The sequence below is a fragment of the Mya arenaria genome, chromosome 17 (assembly GCF_026914265.1).
Source record: "Mya arenaria isolate MELC-2E11 chromosome 17, ASM2691426v1".
In the NCBI taxonomy this organism is placed as follows: domain Eukaryota; kingdom Metazoa; phylum Mollusca; class Bivalvia; order Myida; family Myidae; genus Mya; species Mya arenaria.
In genome coordinates this window covers 13990968-14010801 of record NC_069138.1, presented here as the reverse complement: position 1 = coordinate 14010801, position 19834 = coordinate 13990968, and the positions used below count along the sequence as shown (strand labels likewise).

Here is a 19834-nt window from a genome sequence, read left to right as displayed (position 1 = left end):
TGTGTCGGTACTGATGTCTACATGTCGCAGCCCCAAAAGGTGTTCGTACTAATGTCTTAGTGTTCCGGCCCCTATACAACCATTGTGTGATAAATGTTGCTGTCAAAAGTCATGGTCAGATAATATCTCCCTGTCTCCAACATCAACTTTTAAGACGAAAAAATCTGACTCACCTTGCATTTATTTTATTGAGTACAAAAAATAGAAAACACCAATACTTAATATTTATTCAAACAATGTGACATATTTAATTAAATTGAATTCATGTGATTATATAATCCCAATAAAATGTTGATTCCCCAAAAATTAACAATGAAATATGGTGCATCAAAACTTGTACTTGCTGAATCAATTATGAAACATTCATAAAAGATTAAAACAAATTATTAAGGGGACTCAATGCAATTATTGTGTATTATTTTTTTTGTAAAAGTCAGTTTCTATAATGTTTATTTTAAGCTTACTCAAATAACCCCCATAAAAACATTCAAATACCAACCTCTTTCAAAAATCACCATTTTATTCCAATGTTTGCACAAAAATTATCAAATATTCATAAATATCCCAGCTGCTTTCACCTTCAGGATTTCACATCCACTGTCTAAGAATACCAATAATTCACCCAATATAAATTGAAAGAAATACCCCAAATGGAGTAATAATTATTCTGACAAGTGTATTATACCCAGTGCAAATTCTACTGGCAATTGACACTGGACTTCTGTACTTCAGCACCTTACTTAAACAATTACTGATCAATTATCCATCTGAAACAATCATGGTGTCAAAAAACTGCCAACAACTTCTGTATATTGGAGTATAGCTGACCATGGCAGCCAATTGCAATTTCCCCCTTCCTGTTAATTGTTAACTGTGACCTGTGACAAGTTTGCAAATCTTTATCTGAAGGTTAATTATGGATTGGCACAATTATGTAATTTATTATCAGATTTTAATCAATTTTAATGAATTTGAAACTTACTTGTTAGAAAAAGTTGGAACTAATTTAAACAAATTAATAGTTTTTTTTCAGATTTAAGAGGCAAGATTGTTTTCATAGTTCAAATATCTATAATATATTAAAAGAGGGAGTAAATTTACTTTACAATACAAATTATATATGAATGGACAATTTATCTTTTATTTGTAGCATTTTTTATTCTAATATGGTCAATTATAGTGCATATTACCATATGAAAGTCAGATCATACAGAAAAATCTGATTCCTCTAACAATTCATAATTTATGATTTAATGGGCAAATACAATAGTGGCTAATTCTAAACACTTCTCCACACTATTTCATGGAAACCAAAGTGGAAAGATGTCAGATTGTAACAGGACCATCTGCCATTGTATTAGTTCATTATAAAATGCCAGAAACACACTTTTTTAACAAGTGGCTAAATTTCATTGCAATCAATATTGGTCATTGTTGCAAATAATCACTGGCCGGTGAATTTCTATAGCTAGTAGTTAGTTGATTGCTAAATGTTGTTTGTAATGACATCCACTAGAAAACAATCTCAGCCCCTAATCATGTGGCCCCTAATTAGCCCCAGGTTGGACCTGGAACAAGGTGCAAGAAAAGTGATCACCCATATTGACAGCTGATCAATTTTATGTCATTGCGAAATTGACAGATTACCTGTGTTATTGATTACTGTTTATTTAAAAAAATACACATTTTCACACACTTATGTCATTTATAGGTCACCATAAAAGTGTCATACTTTAAAACACTTTGTAAAAATTAGAACAAAATAGTTTGTTTTTTTAAATTCCTTTTTTGATGTGTTAACTTTATTTCAATGTGTTTACAAAGCTATTATTTTTTACAATTTTCTTTTATATGATTTTAGGCCAAATCAAGTTTTATAACAGGCAATCAACACAACTTTTACAAAAACTTCAATACATCAATATCCAAACACAACACAATGAAGGTCCTATAAACACCTTTAATCCCGTCAAAGGGATCTTTTACTTGGCAACAATCAAAATAAAATAGCAAAGGGTATTAGAATACATACATTCCCCTTATTGAACCAAAATTAACACCCATTCATTACCACTGTATGGGAAGCTATTTTGGGCCCATAAACCAGGGAGAAAAGGCTGTAAACTCCAACAGGGTAAGTGCAATTAGACAATAGCCAGCACAAGCCCAAAGCTAATACCAGACAATGGAATCCTTAAATCCCCACAGTTAAAGCCCATGGGTGGTTGCTCTGGTGGCCTCACCTGCACCCTAGAGATCTTGGGGTCAATAGCCCTTATTAGGGTCTGGTAAGGGTTTTTAACAATGACCCCTAGGGTTGAAGTATACATTTAACAATATCCCAAATTAGCCCAGATGGTCCCTACTGTGAACATCCTAGAACAGAGCTCATGTCACTATTGTCTAAATCTTGTCTGGGCTTATCAGATTAATTCATTAGTGTTTGAGATTATCATCAACATCACAATAATGTGGAAGGCCTCGTTACCATAATGTCAAAGTGGCAAGTAACCATCCTCTTTAATTATTTCATTTATGTGTCTTGTCTAAATTATTACAGCTATTAAAATAAATGTACAATAAGACTTATAATTTTTAATTTATACATCTAACTTTCACCAATTTAAAAACCTTTACTAATTTCATTATGACATGCACAACTGAATTTAGCTACCTTTTCTTATATCTTTGAATTTATGTTCATAAGTCTTTATAATTTCTATTCAGTTCTTATACATAACTTTGTATCATGTTGAAATCTATTATAACATGAGAAAAACATAATTATATGTTTATATTACAAACCCCCTCTTTTTCATGCATAATAGAATTTTTTTAGAACAATGCCAAGGGATGAAGCCAAAACTGTTCTAGGTGACACTGTTCTACGTGGCCTTCACCCCTAATAAATTGATGCAAAAATCTTTACATTCATTGTATCGCAATTTGACCATACCTTGACGTAACATTGAGATGGAGGAAGTGCTGCTATCGCCGGAGTCTGAGTGATTGTCTTTTACGATCATGTTCACGACACACAAATTTCGTTTGTATTTCACTTTTTACTCTGAATTCCAATTGTCCAAGAATGTCCACTATTTCAGCATAATTATCAAATATCCATAATGGTGTGATCTGTTACTAGCAAAGATAATCCAGTATGTTAGGTTATATGCCAAAGAATAGCTATATCACCACAAATAAGGAATACTTTTTGATAAAAAACTCTTCTATTATCACTGTCAAAAATATCAAAAACTCTTTTAGTTAATGGAACAATTGTGGTACAGTTAAAACTAAGTTTTAACTATAAAGATATCCAATATTGTTATAATATATTATGTTCCACAATTATTATTTGCATTTCTATTTGATAAACTAATCTCAATCATACACATCCCTTCTCCGATCACAAAACTTTCAATACTAAGGCATTTACTAGCTGAACCAGGCATATATATCGTTTCCCCTGATTGGCCCAATCAGTTTTTCAAGCCCTGCTCTGATTGGTCAATCACTACCTTCACAATCAAGAGTAGAGGAGTGTGACAGATATCATTTGTACAAGGGCCACAAGCAAAGATGGTTTGCACAGATAAAGGATTTTCCTCTTTGATAGCTTAGGAAAGAAATTATTTTCACCATCATGTAGTTTTGATGAAACCAGTTGATAAAACTGGGCACACTCTTACAAATATTTATCATAAATGTGTCACATTTTCAATTGATCCTTTTTGCAATAATTTTGGTAATCATTATTAGGATAATTAATTGAAGTGGCATATTATTTATCCATCAAGATAGAAGTTATCAAAAGTCTGACATTTATAATCTGTAAAAAAAGAAGTTTATGACACACAAAAAATGGTTTATCATGTGTTTATTGATGACTATACTTCCAGAGAAACTTTTCAAGTCTTTCAATGTAAGCCAAGAATTATAATCAAAGACGTTTTAGTTGAATTTAAATTGAGCAAGCAAATTTCCATCAAGAAAAGAAGCCAAACTCTTATTCTATACAATTAGAATCAAATACTTATATTCTAAGAGTGACTCAATTTCAACAAAACATGAATCATCATAACCTTCCAAAAACAGAGACAAGGGTACTGCAAACTGAGCACTGTGGCCATCCATTTTCCTATGTTGACCAAGGGTACTGCAAACTGAGCACTGTGGCCATCCATTTTCCTATGTTGACCAAGGGAACATGCGCACTGTAGCCATGTGGCCATCCATTTTCCTATGTTGACCAAGGGAACATGCGCACTGTAGCCATGTGGCCATCCATTTTCCTATGTTGACCTAGGGAACACAATTATTACTTTATACTTGGTACCAAGGAACCTTATGGCAAAAATATCATAGAATATGAGCTTGATGATTTTGTTTTCAGAAAAAAGTCAAAGGTATTGTGATGGGTTTGGTGTTGCTGCATTATCATCATCAGTGGTGTTGTGCAAAAACTTCTACCTTGACACTGTATAAAAATGTATTTAAAGGATACTAATGGAAATCATGTCTGTAACCAAAGCCAATATGCACATAGCCTTCAACCCAGGCTTAGATAATGTTACAGTTACAGACAACAACATGATGATGGCATTTGAAGGATGGCATTTGCTTCAATTGCAAGTGTTAACTTTTACCATGCTTTCAGTTTGTTTGGCCAATATCATGAAGTTAAGTTTTTGTTAAAAACACAACAACAAAATCTGATAGGCTTAATTTGAAAACAGTGTAAAAATATAACCCTTGGAATGACTTTTCTGCTAGAAACATACAATTTCCTGACATTCAATTAAACACATATATCCTAATTTTATGTTGGGAATTGGAACGAAAAAATTCCAATTTTGAATTTGAAGTGACATGGGAGGCATTGATACTATCTGAGTCCATTATTATAAAGTGTGATTACAAAATGTATAAGGTTTAATTAAGGAGGAGTTATGTGACACTATACAGAGTAGCCCCTAATGTTATCTATTACAATGTATAGTAACATCTACCAATTTTACAATTCTCAACAATCAGAGGACAATCACAAATTAATACTGGGTGGAGAAATATGACACTTATTCAGATAAAATTACAATAAAACATTTTTTCATAGCCTTCCACCATCAAGATTGTTTCAAGTAATTTCCATTATTTCCCATGATCTGATCAGAAAATAAAAGATTATAACATTAAAATTTGTCATGGGAACAGAATAGAAGGCAGGGATCTTGTAAAATCTGTCAATTTTATGATCAAATATGTGCCACATGGATTTATCTTCAAATCAATCAGATATTTGCACCATGTGTTCACATTAAACTCATCTTTTACTTTCTGAAGATTTCAAGGACATTTTTTTATTGCATGTAATTTGCGATCACTCACATCTGCTGCAACCTCAATGTCACATGTGAAGATTTCCTCACCAAACAATGACAATAGGTCTTTGATACATTCCAAGACATTGCTGATAAAAATCAGCCAGTTTAAAAAAAGAACAAGATAATTTACGTATGTAAATGAAAAGTTCCAAGTTAGGGGTCCCATGTCAGATAATGATATAGAAAAGTAGGTGGTAGCTTTAGGATTGGAGAGGGAGGTGGGAATGTAGCTGAAAAATGTACCTGGGAGGGTATGAGAGAGGGCACCATCCAGTGAGTTACATGTACCCACACCTCCAATAATCATTTACCTGAAGAGAAAGGGCAGTGCATCATTTGAGATAAAGACAGATTTATGGTCCCTTTTAGTCAATATCATAAGGCAAGTAAACTGTAAGGTCTACATGTCCATTTAAAACTTATAAATAAACACATGATCCTTTATATACAATTCCATGTTGATCATGGCCAGGGAATGAAAATTTGCAATGGTACTTTCAGGGGCCATTACATATGTAATACTATGTAACAACTTATTTTTAATGCTCAAATCAATATCAAGAGAAAGAATATGACAGTGATGTACAAATGAGTCCCTAAACTCATTCTTGTTGGGGAGGAGCATTGAGGCAAAGTCAGACGGGCCACAACAGATTTATGACCCCACCATACTGGCTACCAGCTGATATACATGTTAAAACTTTCTTCTCAAAAATTTGTGAAATGTTGCAACTCAATAAATAATGGAAGTTGATAGTTATAGTGTCATAATTCAGATTTTTGTCTCAAGCATGGGCATATTAAATCTGCACCAGAGTTATGTGGACCTCTTTATACCATTAACAAAACACTGACCATACCTCATCATTGTATGTCATAGGATTGAGGTCATGTGTAAAATATTAGTTTAGTTTAACCAAATTGTTTTTATCAAATACTTAAGTTAACTCTTTATTGACTTTTCAGCTTAGATGGTTTTCAACATACTAACAAAGAAATGCTGGTTTCATTTCAGATGTAATATACAGATTGATGTTACACAAGAAATGTCTCAAGCATGGGAAATGTCAAGTGAAGTACAATTCTTAGACTTTCCATGGCAGATGAATACAGGAAACGTCTCAAGCATGTTCCTTCTCATATACATTCACCTGAGGCAAAAAGGGGCAGTGTGCCATTAGTGATCAGGACAGATTTATGGCCCCTCATTTAGTAACAGCCATAATACAAGTTAATTTTAGGCCTTAAGCATTATTGTAAGTTAAAAAATGGAAAGTAACAAATGGACACATGCCCATTTTGTGTACTCTTCCAAGTACATCAAGAGGAAAAAAATACAGAAATAGACCATAAGGGGCCACGATAGAATTATAACCATTTAACAATTATTAATGTGAACAGTGTAATTTGTATGTTATAAAAGCAACAGAAAGAAAAATTATATGTGAAGTGATGTACACATGAGTCCCTTAGACCCATACATGTATGGGAGGAGCAGTGAGGCAAAGGTGGAGGGGCAAGACATATTTATGACCCTGGCTACCAGCTGATAAACATCTTAAAAAAATTGTAACATCAAGAAAAGACATCATGAAAGGATTTGTACATATATTCCTGAGATAATAACAGTGTTTTGTAATTGTTTTAGGTTGATTGGGACAGAGGTTTATAGCTTATAGATTCACATTCCATCGATGTCCTGGGTTAATAAAGCATTTAATACATATTACACGTAGTGCTCACACTTCAGAATTAGCCTGATGATTTGACTCAAACATTTAAAACATCCATATATGTTTCTGAGCAGTTGTTTAAAGTAATTCAAAAAGTGTCCTATGATAAGCTACATGGAAGAGAAACCAGTCAATTTATGACCAGGGTATCCTTTGCCTTTCTCAACATTGAACACAATTATATAATGAATAAAGCATTCAAGTGAACTATCAGAAATATTTCACTTTTATTCCTGAAATGGAAATTACAGGGATGAATTTGTTTATATTGTATCCATATGCCTATTACATACTCATTAGGGAAGTGGGTGGAGAAATAAGTTGACATCTTAAACACCTTTGATAGAGTTTTACTGAATCAAATTATCCTAATGAATGAAAAGGTAAAAGAAATTTGACCATGAAGGTTTTATGAAATGTTCTTATAATGAAGACAATCATACAGCACCAAACTGACCTAACATAATTTTCATTGTTTATTTTCCAATTATGGCAGGATTAAGTCAGGGGGGCACAACAAAGCCTTTAATTTTTTAACATTTTATAAAAATTCTTCAAACAGTTTCATAACTAATTTCCTGTCTGTTCATTCTAATTATTGCCCATTAAAATCTATTAACATCATTTGCATTCATCCTTAATGTCATTTATATGACTTTTCGGAGCTAAAACGGAAATCATAACTATGAGCCAAATATGGAAATTGGTGCGGACAGCCAGTGCATGGGAAAGTTAACTATCTGGCATGTCTCCAATTATGAATATCAATAACGTTTTGTGCAAAACAGAATATTTTACATAAAATTCCAATGCCTCTCTGCAAATGGATATTAGACAGACGATTGATACTACATGTCACAAAAGAGGAATATTTAATGATCACAAAGAAAAAGACCCATTAAATTAGGATGTGTTCATACTTCATTTTCCTGGCATGTTAAAAAGAAGAATGGAATGAAAGAAACGTAACACTGATGTACCCATAAAAAAAATTATGCTTTAATAAAAATGATATAATTTTGATGACTCTTTAGCATAACAGAACATCTTTGAATACAAACATTTGAGTCACAATTTAGATTCCAGTTTTATTGCAATTTATAGTTTTCATCAGCAACACATCTAACAATGCTATTATAGTTTGGGGTTTGAAAATTAATGTAAAAATGAAAGACATGCCCCAAACAAACACTTTGTAGAAGACCTTCAATTTTGGAGATATGTTTAGGGTTGGACAGTGTGTCCTGTAGGTCAGGTTCAGAAGTGGACTGTCCACTTCAAGGCGAACCAAGGGTCACACTCCATCCATCAAATAATGTATCGACAGTAAATCAGGCATTTCATCACTGTTCAAATTTAATTTCCCAGCTTTTCAAATATTTTCAAATGATTGTTAAATTCCTAACTCAAATTCAATGAAATTTATTCAACCTTGTAATAATAAATTAGCCCAAAAAATGACAATGACCATAACATAAAACCCTGAAGTGTTTTCATTAAATCAGAATAGCTTTCTATTGGTGTTACATGCAAATAAGGGCCAGGATCCCTCTTTTGTTTCTTTAACCCTTCTAGTGGACCAAAATTAATGTGACACCAAAATTTGTTGAAAACTTGTCAAAATAGAAAGTCCCAGTATCTTGACATTATCATTTCTGTTCATTTGGGTATGGGTATAATTTCAACAAACAATAATTCTGAATATTCAATCTGACCTAAAGTAAATGTTGGCCAGAAGAGGCAATTCAAATACTAAAATTTAGCAAGGCTTGGAATTGGGGTCAAATCTGGAGCATCTCAATTATTGAACCATTTTTATATCTAAACATTTTTCCAACATCAAAACTTTATTGAATTTATGCAAAATTTATATCCTACTGTACATAAATCTGTTAATGTCTGCACAAAAATGATATACTGGTACGTTGAAAATGAAAACACTAATGTAAAGATAGAATGCTGTATTTTATTCTTCAAACAAAGTGATACTGTGATGATTCAGATACAAATCAAATCCAAAACATTGGAATAAAGGCAGGCTGGTTGGCCTCCCCATTCTACTCCCATAAATCAGCAAAGACTGGAAATAATAGAAGTTTTATTCTTGAAAATCTGTTTGCATGCCTTTCAAGTGGTGCATTAAATCATGTTTTTATGATTTTAAGTGTTTCTCTAGTTTATATGAAATGATCCCAATTGAGGGGTCTGTCTACACATCAAATGCTCTTCAAAAGTCTATAAACAAGGTAGATTATTTTGATTTTAAACACTTGAAACTGGATTATTACAGTTGAATATTTTCTTAAGTATCATAAGTATCATATGTCCATATGAAATTGCTGATTGATTGTTCTATTTGATTTTAGGTATCTTCTGCTGTATAAAATTATACAAACATTACATCTTAAGCAAATATAGACAGTGCAGGGATTTTTATAATGCACAGTGTACATACCTTGAACAGAGTTGCATTTACCTTAAAATATTCTCAGATATTTATTGTTCATTTTTTATTAGTATACACCTTACAATAAATTCTTGGCAATGCACACTTAGGCCTAAAAAAAAAATACATTTGGTTCGGGTTACCCGACCCTACCTACGGAATAGGCGCCGACCCTAACGTTTTTATAGTCAGTTTGAAAAAAAAAAATGAAAAACTGAAAAAAAAAAAAATTCTTTTTTTTTTTTGCTTTTCAATATGTAGTTTAAAACCTTAATTGCTTATATAGAAGATAACTTTAACACCATTCTCCAATGATGAAAATGACATTCTTATATAAAGCCTAATAAAAAATAAAATACAAAAAAAGACCCTACCTACCCTACCTATTTTTGAAAAGGATGTAACCCTAACCAATTTTTTTTTTTAGGCCTTATTCAAAAGATATTCATTTATGTGAAGGTTACATTCCACCATTTTCTATTGGTGCCTTTGTTTCATAAGTCTCAGCTGTTTCATGTTTTGAGCATTGCCCAATTTTTCCAATTACAAAAGCTTTTTCATTTGTGGATCTTTGACTTTCTTTGAAAAAGGAAAGATTTTGCTCAACTACACATTTTTAACACCTGAAATCTCATGGAACCTCGGCTCTGAACAAGCCATCATAATTTATTCATTTAGAAATAGACCATAAATACAGCTGTCATGTTTTCTCTTCATCGTGAGTTTAAATTTAGTTTAAATCCGATTATAACATTATTTCCGTTAACGCAGGTATTTGCGGTGACCGTCTGAGGCTAAGGACATGGAATTAGCATTTTTGACTGCCCTATTTGAAATTATAGCTGCTTAACTGAAAGTTCTTAGCTTCAGCATCCACAATGATTTACTTGTACTTAAATTTAAATTTAAGATTTTCATACCAACAGTATTTACTTACTTGAGGACTATTAAAGAGAAACATTGACTGCCAATATGAAATTCTAGCTGAACTAAAGCTGTGTTAGTTTCTCAATTAAAGTCTAAGTTTTGCTCATTTAAAATGTTAATTTTCCAATCGAACAGTTCTCATTTTTCTCTCCTGGTTTAAAGGATCTGATCAGTTAAACACCTGCAGGCAAAGAAAAACAGAAACTTGATGGTCAAATTTTGGTAAATAAACATTGTCCATGGTCCTTGGATTCCAGCCAGACTCCCCTCCGCTTACTGTCCGAAGGCACTTTACTGGTCATACATTAAAACCTTTTTAAAGTGACAGCCAGAACTGCCTACTTTTGCATGACAATAAATTTGTATCCATAATTTCATTGCTAGAACTGTTAAAGCATATTCAAAAGACTACAGAACTGTTAAAGCAAGATTCAAAGCACTATGGGAAAACATTTGGACAATGAGTGCGACATCTGGTGCCAATAGCAGTGTCAACAAATTCCATCAAGGGTTGCTGGGATTTCCATGGCTAACAGTTAAACAAGGGACAGCACAATGCCAGTTTCAAAAAGACCCCGAGATAACTGAAAGAAACATGGTTTGTCATTAAATTTTGCTCACTTTGTATGGCCAAGAACAGATAGCAGTGCCATTTCTTAACTAAGAGTGGTGCTTCTTGTTATTTCCTTAAATTAAATGAAGATGAATTGAAGGATAATAGCTTCTTCCTCGAGTGTGAAAGCACAATGTAATGGTAAGGGGCGGTTGAAAAAAAATACACCTTTAACATACATATTGTATGCCATCAAGAACAAGTGAATATTAATGTCATACAGACAAGATATTGCCTTATAGACATTTAGATCCAGACATTTGGCACCTTGTGCATCGCAAGTATTTGGTAAACAATGTTTTCTTTAATTAATTCTGTTGTTAAACAGAGTTCTTCATTTTCTGTTCTTTATCAGAACTATGTTTCATATCAATCCTTTATGAGGAATTCTCCTGTATGAATAAAACGAAATGTATGACGTTTCCCCTTTGTCCATTACAAAATCAACAAAGCAACCTCTTTGGAAACAACATGAAATTAAGTCTGTATTCATCTATGCCACAGCTTTCGACATTCAAAAGTTCAAATCCATGGAAGTGTGCTTTTATGGTAATTTACCCCAAATAAAGAGTTTTGACCCATTCAAAGTTTCCATCAGCAATTTACAAGAAAAATTATGACAGAATCATATGTTACCATATTTTTAAACTCTTTTCTTCCATTGTGAGAGTTTTTATATCTTTTTATATCTTAAAAAATCAACGCCACAATCAATACGAGATTAAGTTTTTTCCATAAAAAATTAAAGGGTCATTTAGGGATGAAGAAATTTTATTAAGGCGGAAAGAAGTGAAAGCTAGCAATTTTCGATGAAACTTAGTGATAACTCAACAATTTAGAGGTGACTTGTTTTTCAATAGATATCAATGACTGCATTGCCCTACTGTCTCTATTTTGTTATTAATATAAATTCTTTATAGCCCCGCTGAATGTATCATGTTCATCTTTATTAGAAAAGAGACATATTTGTACATTATTAGGGTCATTAACTTTTTTATGATTTATACCTGATTTTCTTGAATGAGGTCTTTCTTAAATGGAATGGAAACATAAATTTCTATACAAAAATTGAATTCTTATTCTTAAAACTCAGAAGAAATCAGATAAATCAATTTATAGGACGGAAATAACAGAACTGATAACAACAAAACTGTTTCAATTATTAAAACTTTCTGTGGTTCAATATGATTTCAATTTCTTTGTAACTGTCAATCAAAAGAAGTTTTGAACATTGACAGTTATTTATCTTTACAAAAACGCAAGCAACCATCTGCTGATTTTCAAATGTTCGCGTTTCCAACTGACAAAAAACTGTCAGTTTAATTTCCTGAACATATTGTGAGCAAAATTAAAAATGAAATTAAATTGCCCTCTTCTGAGCAAATGTACCGAAGCTTTCATATTTTAAATCAATTTTAAATAAGGAGGAAAAAACGAAAGCAACAGGCATTTCGGCAATGTTTACTTGCTGTAAACTTGATCAATACAAAAACATAGCTGCGGGGCAGAACTGGCTTGTTGCTTCACCATATGCACTGAGGGAGGCGTTCTATTGGATAAGATTATATCTGCCAAATGTCCCAGCGAAAGTTTCGAGACAAATAGTCTAATTTTCGTTTATCAATCTGGTCCGTTGGATGATGTTCATAATGCTTAAACCAAATTCAAATGCAGGTGTTAATTTATGATATTACAATTTTGAAAAATAAACAGAATGCTCAAAACAAAATGTGACAGTTCTCTGAAATTACTTTACACTTGACAACCTTACTTGCCCCCCAAGGGCTTAAATAAAGATACACAATTTAATATACTGGTAATTATCTGTATTTGTTTTTTTTTAAAATTAGAACAAATACAAATTCTATACTGAAATTCTGAATTATAACAAGTTATATTTTTTATACCAAAATCTGCGTGGTATTTTGGTTTTTGTTTAAGGCAAACTTTCTTCCTAAAAGTGACATACCCTTGACCTCATCATATGGAAATACTAACATTTTTTGAGCCATAAATCATCAAATCATAACAGCGGCATGGAAAGATAAAATACCAATTGGATGTCCTCAATGTTTATCTTAATGGGTTATTAGCCAGATTACAATTATGGGCAATACAATGGGCAGCTGACTTGTCAAACTAAGTAGCCCCCCAATGTAGCTAGCCGAAAGACCCAGTTGTCTTATAGAGTATCGAACACTGACCCCGGGGCAATAATTGATAATTTTACCAATTTGGGCGACAATTTCACACTCCAGTTGTGAAACTCAGGCAGGTGACGCTTGCTGCTCACATCACGGCAGCCACTGTCACTTAAATAATGCTGAGGTACAAAATGCCAAGGTGAAAATACTTGTGGAATGTCACTGATATTACGTGTAACATGAATATTTTATAATAAGCTAATTATGGTGTCATACAGCACAAAGTGTGACATCACAACCTACAGAGTTCTATTCTGGGAGCAGTATTTCTTTCACATCGTAATTCAAATAATAATCAAAATATAATTTTCTTTTACATTTTCAAGGTTTATCAGCTAATAATTAAAATCAGACAAATATTTAATTTTGTTGAGAAAATCTTTTATAGGAAGTTGAAGCTTAAAGGCAGTACTGAAGTTGTCATTAATTTGGTCGTGAAATTTAATATTTCAGCTTCTAGATATGTTCGCCGCATTATTATTCTATTCGTCATTAATATGTCATACAGAGAATTAACTGCCGGTCAACTGACTTACCACAAATAAATATTAAATATGACAATCTCCATCATCAAAGTCAGTCTAGACCGATATTGTAAAACAACTAACAAATATTCATGACCTGTGTTCACTTTGAGAAATAAAACGTGTTGCTATGCTACAATGCGTTACAATAATAATTTGTGAAATCAAACAAATCACAATACATCAAGCACTTGATTTAAGACCCCCTGTAGATGTGACTTTAATAATTACAAAAGCAAACTAATCTGAGAATATTTTCAAAATCACCTGTCCTGAAGTTTATATAATGATTCAAATTTTCAAATATTTGTCTGTTTAGGGGGCAGGTGGATACAAGCAACAACCACTGAGCATATTAACTGCCATATTATTTACATAAATGTACCAGATTTATGGTAATGTTCATCATAAACTTTTTTTTGCTGTCTATAATTTCCACAGCTTTGAACCAGTAAGAGTCAACAATCATTTTGGGCATAAAAATATATTTCTTTTTCAGGCTAAAAAATAAATAAAAACAAATTGTTTCAGATGTCACAGCCTAAAACAATAGGCAAAATTGTCAGAGGGTGGCTGAAATTATTAGGAGTAGATCAACGTTAGGAAAAAACATTATATTTGTTGTGATGTATAGATTTGTTATGATATATAGATAAATCAAGTAGCTTTAAACCTAACTCTGAAAAGGTGATTGACGGCACATGACCTTGTATGGTCAAACAAATTGACCACTTGGCTTTACATGTGAGGGCAAAATATGGACAAGAGAAAAGGCAGCAATAACCATGTTATTTCCCTCAGGACACAACTCGAAGGTGGTCTAGCAGTAACTGGCATCAGTTTTTGAAAACCAAACTAGTTGCTGTTGCTTTCATCAGTACAGGTAAAAGAATTGTAGCGAAACAACTCCAACCACATCAGTGATTTTTTTTGGAATTATTTTCACCGCTTGAGCCTTCGAAAATGGGAATTGTTCTCGATCCTTGGGAAAATATCAAATCATGCCAAAAAAGCTTGAATACAATAGGAAATATTATTGCTTTTACTTTTTTCTGCATATTCATTATGCTGTACATGAGCTAGTCTTCTTAGCAAGGGAAAATGGCTATAGAAGGCAATAAATTAAAATACCTAATCTTTTTTCAGTTATCAACAAGTTTTACTGCGCAACATTTTGCTATTTTATGAGCATGTGCATTTTTCACCTTCTGCAAGCGACACTCGACACTCGCCTGATGATACTGGATCACAGGTGACTTTGCGCCACACTGAAGACCTGACTGACACCTAGCGTAATAATTGAGCAATTACCACTAAGGCTATGTCCCCTGCCCCAAAACATCAGCCCCACAGTCCCTGCACTCCAATCAGCCCCCTACGGAGATAATGGCCCCTTCTGTCCCCTGCAACATGTCCCTAGTGTTAACATGGGCTCCTTGTTTTGTTACCTGAGCCCAAATCCCAGACCTGAGTGATTAACTTTGTAACCCTGGTATTTACCTGCAGATGCAGTAAACATGTCCGCCACAGTAATACATCATTATTTTATCATCACACATAATATAGTGCACAGCAATGCATGATGGGACTCGACTTTGAGGCTCGAGCAACAAAGACATCACGCCCAGGGCGGCACATCGCACCTTGTCCACAAACAAAATAGCAACATGTCTTAATTATAATCTGTGGGGTCAAATAATGGAAGAAATTTTTCCTGTTGCATACAGGATTTAATTTGAAAATCAAAACATTGTTTGACTTTTTCGCTGATCTCAACATCTCAAACCCTGTAATGCATCAGCTATTATAGTTGATCAAGGGCCAAAACTGACCAAATTTACAAGACTAGTTACACACAGTATACCAAGTTTCATGTGAATATCTTCAAAAGCTTTGCAGTAAAAACAAACAGTAATTAAGTAGGATAAAATGATGACAATGGAAAGCTACAGTCACACTGAAGCTGGACCCAACATGGAGCTACACGGATTAACCAAAGAGATGTCTTTACCCGGGGTGGTCTTGGGCCCTGGGGAAATTGAGTAGATGTTCCCACACTTAGGATTACCGCAGAGCCACAAGATAGCGCTCCAGACCTTTTGGGACTGACCAGGACCAACTAGGAAGACATCCTTGACTATCCGGATCAGCTACAGACTGTTGCGGACCAAACAAAACTGACATGTGGTAATCCATGTCCAACATAACATGCCTGATCACCAAGGGTAAATAGGGTGCCTTTAAGGACCTTCCTAGGGATCACACGGGTGCAAATAAAACAAAGCAAAAAAACTAGCTAAAATCAACCAATTTTAACAAACACTGTTCATATATTTTTTGAAAATTAAGTTTTCAAACTGAAAATTTACACTCAAAACCAAGAAAATATCAACCAATTAAGGCACCACCATGAAATTACACAGCTTTGTTAAATCAAATTAAAGGTTTGAATTTGACTAGAAACAGCTGACCCTGTTTGTTTCAAAATCTGGGTTGCAACAGGCATAGCATCTAAATTTCCTAAACCACAGGTAATTTTCTGTGATTACAAGACAGCATGAAATCAATGAACATGCTGTTTCACATTTAAACACACACATATTGGACTCTAAGGAGTTTAATTTGATTAATTTGGCAAGAAGTTGTCCACTTCTGCTAGACCTGATGCTGAATGTTTGGTTTGGAGATAATTACAAAGGATACAAACTCAAGGTTCACCAAGTTGTTTATGTGTCCATAATTACTTCAACAAACAAAGTGCAAGAATTGAAGGCCTCTATACTTTAGTGAGCAGCCCTTTTACTTAGTATGCTGCCCCTATACTGAGTAAGCTGGCCCTTTCCTGAGTAAGCTGTCCATTTATTGAGTAAGCTGCCCCTTTACTTCAAGTAAGCTGACCCTTTACTGAATAAGCTCCCCTTAACTTGATAAAGCTGCCCCTTTACTTCAAGTAAGCTGCCCCTGTACTGAGTAAGCTGCCCCTTTACTTCAAGTATGTTCAGGAATAAGCTGCCCCTATATTTCAAGTAAGCTGCCCTTTACTGAGTAAGCTGCCCCTATTCTGAGAAAGCTGCCCCTTTACTCTATTCTTCAGTACACCTGTACTTGAGTAGGCTGGCAACATGCGTTTGTGTTGTCATGTTCCATGTTCTTGAAATATTTTTTGAAAGCATAAAGTAGTGCAGGAACCATTACGACAATATTTCCATAAATTACAATGAACTGACACCAACAAAGCATTGCATAACATATATATGTATATGCACCCATTTTGTTCCTTATTTCTAGACTTAACTACTTATCATTTGGGTCCTGTTTGAGAAATAACATTTACTTGTACACCGGTTGGTACTGAAATAAGCTATTGCCATGGCTGCAATGTCTTGTTGTATTTTCCAAGTCTAACAGAGGGCATAACTCATCAATTAATAAAGCCAGAGCTATTGACCTCGCTATATACATGCATATAGTCTCTGACCTCGCTATATACATGCATATAGTGTCTGACCTCGCTATATACATGCATATAGTGTCTGACCTCGCTATATACATGCTTATAGTGTCTGACCTCGCTATATACATGCATATAGTGTCTGACCTCGCTATATACATGCATATAGTGTCTGAAAACATGTGTACCAAGTTTCAAATCAATATCATTGACATATTTTTAATTACAGCCTTAAATGTTAAAGTGTTTGCACTATGACGGAGATGAGGAAAACACCTATGACAGTAAGGCTTTCGCAATACTTAGATATTTTCCTAAGAAATAACAAATAAACTAAAAATAGGACATTCAAAAAAATCTCATTTTAATAGGAACTAAACTAAACCTGACATCAGTCAAGTTGCAAGGGCCACTATGTATAAAATCATTTTTTTCTGTGTATGTGTTGTACTTACTTTCAATACAAATAAATTGTTATGAATACCTTAGCTGTTATCTTTACTTTAGTGTCAAATTTATTATTTTTATAATTGTTTCTGAAAATTGACTCTGTCAAACAATACTGATAGGGCAGAGCAGGGTGTGGTCAAAAATCAACAGGGTAAATGCAGTAGGGTGCTCCACGCTATAAGGGCCTAGCTTGAACACTGGTCAACCTGCTTTATATTTCTTAAAATTCTTTAATAAAAAATCCCACAGATTTCGTTGTATGCAAATGTAATGTACAAACTGCCCTTCGGCACATGTGGGTGGGGTAAACTGGTATCAGATTTTTCCAGCTAGGTGCAAAATAACAGGCCAGTGGACACAACTGGCCCTGATTTATACTTCAGACAATCAATACAACTGCACTGTGCAGTGATGCCCTTTAATTTGATTTCTTTTGCATTAATTTGTAATATCTCATGTGTTTGTGTTCTGTATGAGCATGGCAAAAATGTTTTCCCATTAACTAACAGCCTTTGATATATTTATAACTTTTTCAAACTTAGTCCATTACTCAAATATTTGTTTGGGTTATTCACATGAAACTTAAAACATATGTTACAGGGGTTTCAATAAGACCCCAAATCAGGAATTTTTTTAAAATTCCATGTCTGAATTTCAGGTATTTTCATAGAATTTGTAGGTAAAATAGCGCGTTTGATGCACAATTCAAAATGTTTATATTTATGTTTTAATTATTGTTATATTCAACCATAACAAGAGTCTAGCATAGCAAGGGTGGGGGGTGTTTTTTGTAGGATGTTTTTCTTTTCATACTCAATTCAAATCATTTTCCATGATTTTCAGACTTGTACAAAATATTGTTGTGTTTTCACAAAATTTAGAAGGGTGTGTTTTAATATCAAAATTGAAATTTGTCTGTGGTAATATGACTGTACTTTTCTGGAGTCTTCTTCAGTGCAGTGTCTCATTTTTCTCCTAAAACTCATGTAAAATAAAAACAACAACAGACAGTTAAGCATTTGAAACAATTATACTGGCATATATATAATACACACACACACACAAAAAAAAACAAATATGAAGGGGACGAATTTTAGTTGGTACGATCGGGGTTGGGTACGAATGTTACATTCAACCTGGCTGTTATTAAATTGTCTTTGGTAAAGTTATGCTTAATATGTTGATGTTTTAGATTATAATGACAATAAAAATCACTGCCCTTGCTTAAAGAAACACTTATACAGCAAAAAACACTGATAAAATAACTCCGAAAATCGTTCCGACAAAATGGCGGTTTCGGCGATTTTTTACATGATCGTAGGTGTAATAAATAAACGCGACATAAAGCATCAAAATATTTTTTGAGGGTGACAAAGAATGTTCAACATGAATATTTTATAAATACACTTTCAAATCATTTACTGATAAATGGATGTATTTGATTGTGTTAGCGCCAGCTTTCCAGTGTCTACAAATCGGCAGTGACCGCCTTCTTCAAATCAACAATATTTAAAATAGCGAGTCTCGTCTTTACTATACAATTATCAATTATTTCAAAAGGTTTTATAGTGTTTGACAACATTTTTCACCATCCCTTCGCATTTTCTTTAGCATTTTATGAACTTTCATCTTTGAATGAACAAGTTCTCAATACATGTATATTCTGATTGGCTGACATTCAATAGCTCCGCCTCCTGGCAATGTTTCACTAATTGGCTCTTCCTAATTATCGGATTAGAAGATGGCTGTTTATGAATACACAGGTTGTCTGCTCATTACACACAATAAGCTGTCATAAATTATGACACGTACGAGGCATATGGGAAGATGAAAGGGCAGTGCGGCATATTTTAAACAGTCAATGGTGCAGCATATTAAAACGTCTGGTCTCATTAAAAGAGGCCTACAAGGCTATTTTAAGGAATTTTCAATACGGCCGGGGTCAAATTCTCGGACGTTTTTGGCGATTTTCCGAACGTATGATACGTCTACGTCTGCTTATTGAAACCCCTGATGTTACCAGTGTCATCAGTCTTGATTTACTGAGAAGCACACTGGACAGACAACAGTATTTGTTGTGCTCATTTTGCTGAACATTTAAC

General features: G+C 33.7%; 1 protein-coding gene across 2 annotated transcripts in view; it reads right to left on the bottom strand.

The window, feature by feature from the left end:
- Nucleotides 1-19834, bottom strand: part of LOC128222745 (uncharacterized) — a 61022-nt gene that overhangs the window by 9408 nt on the left and 31780 nt on the right. The gene's annotated exons all lie outside the window — the stretch shown is intronic.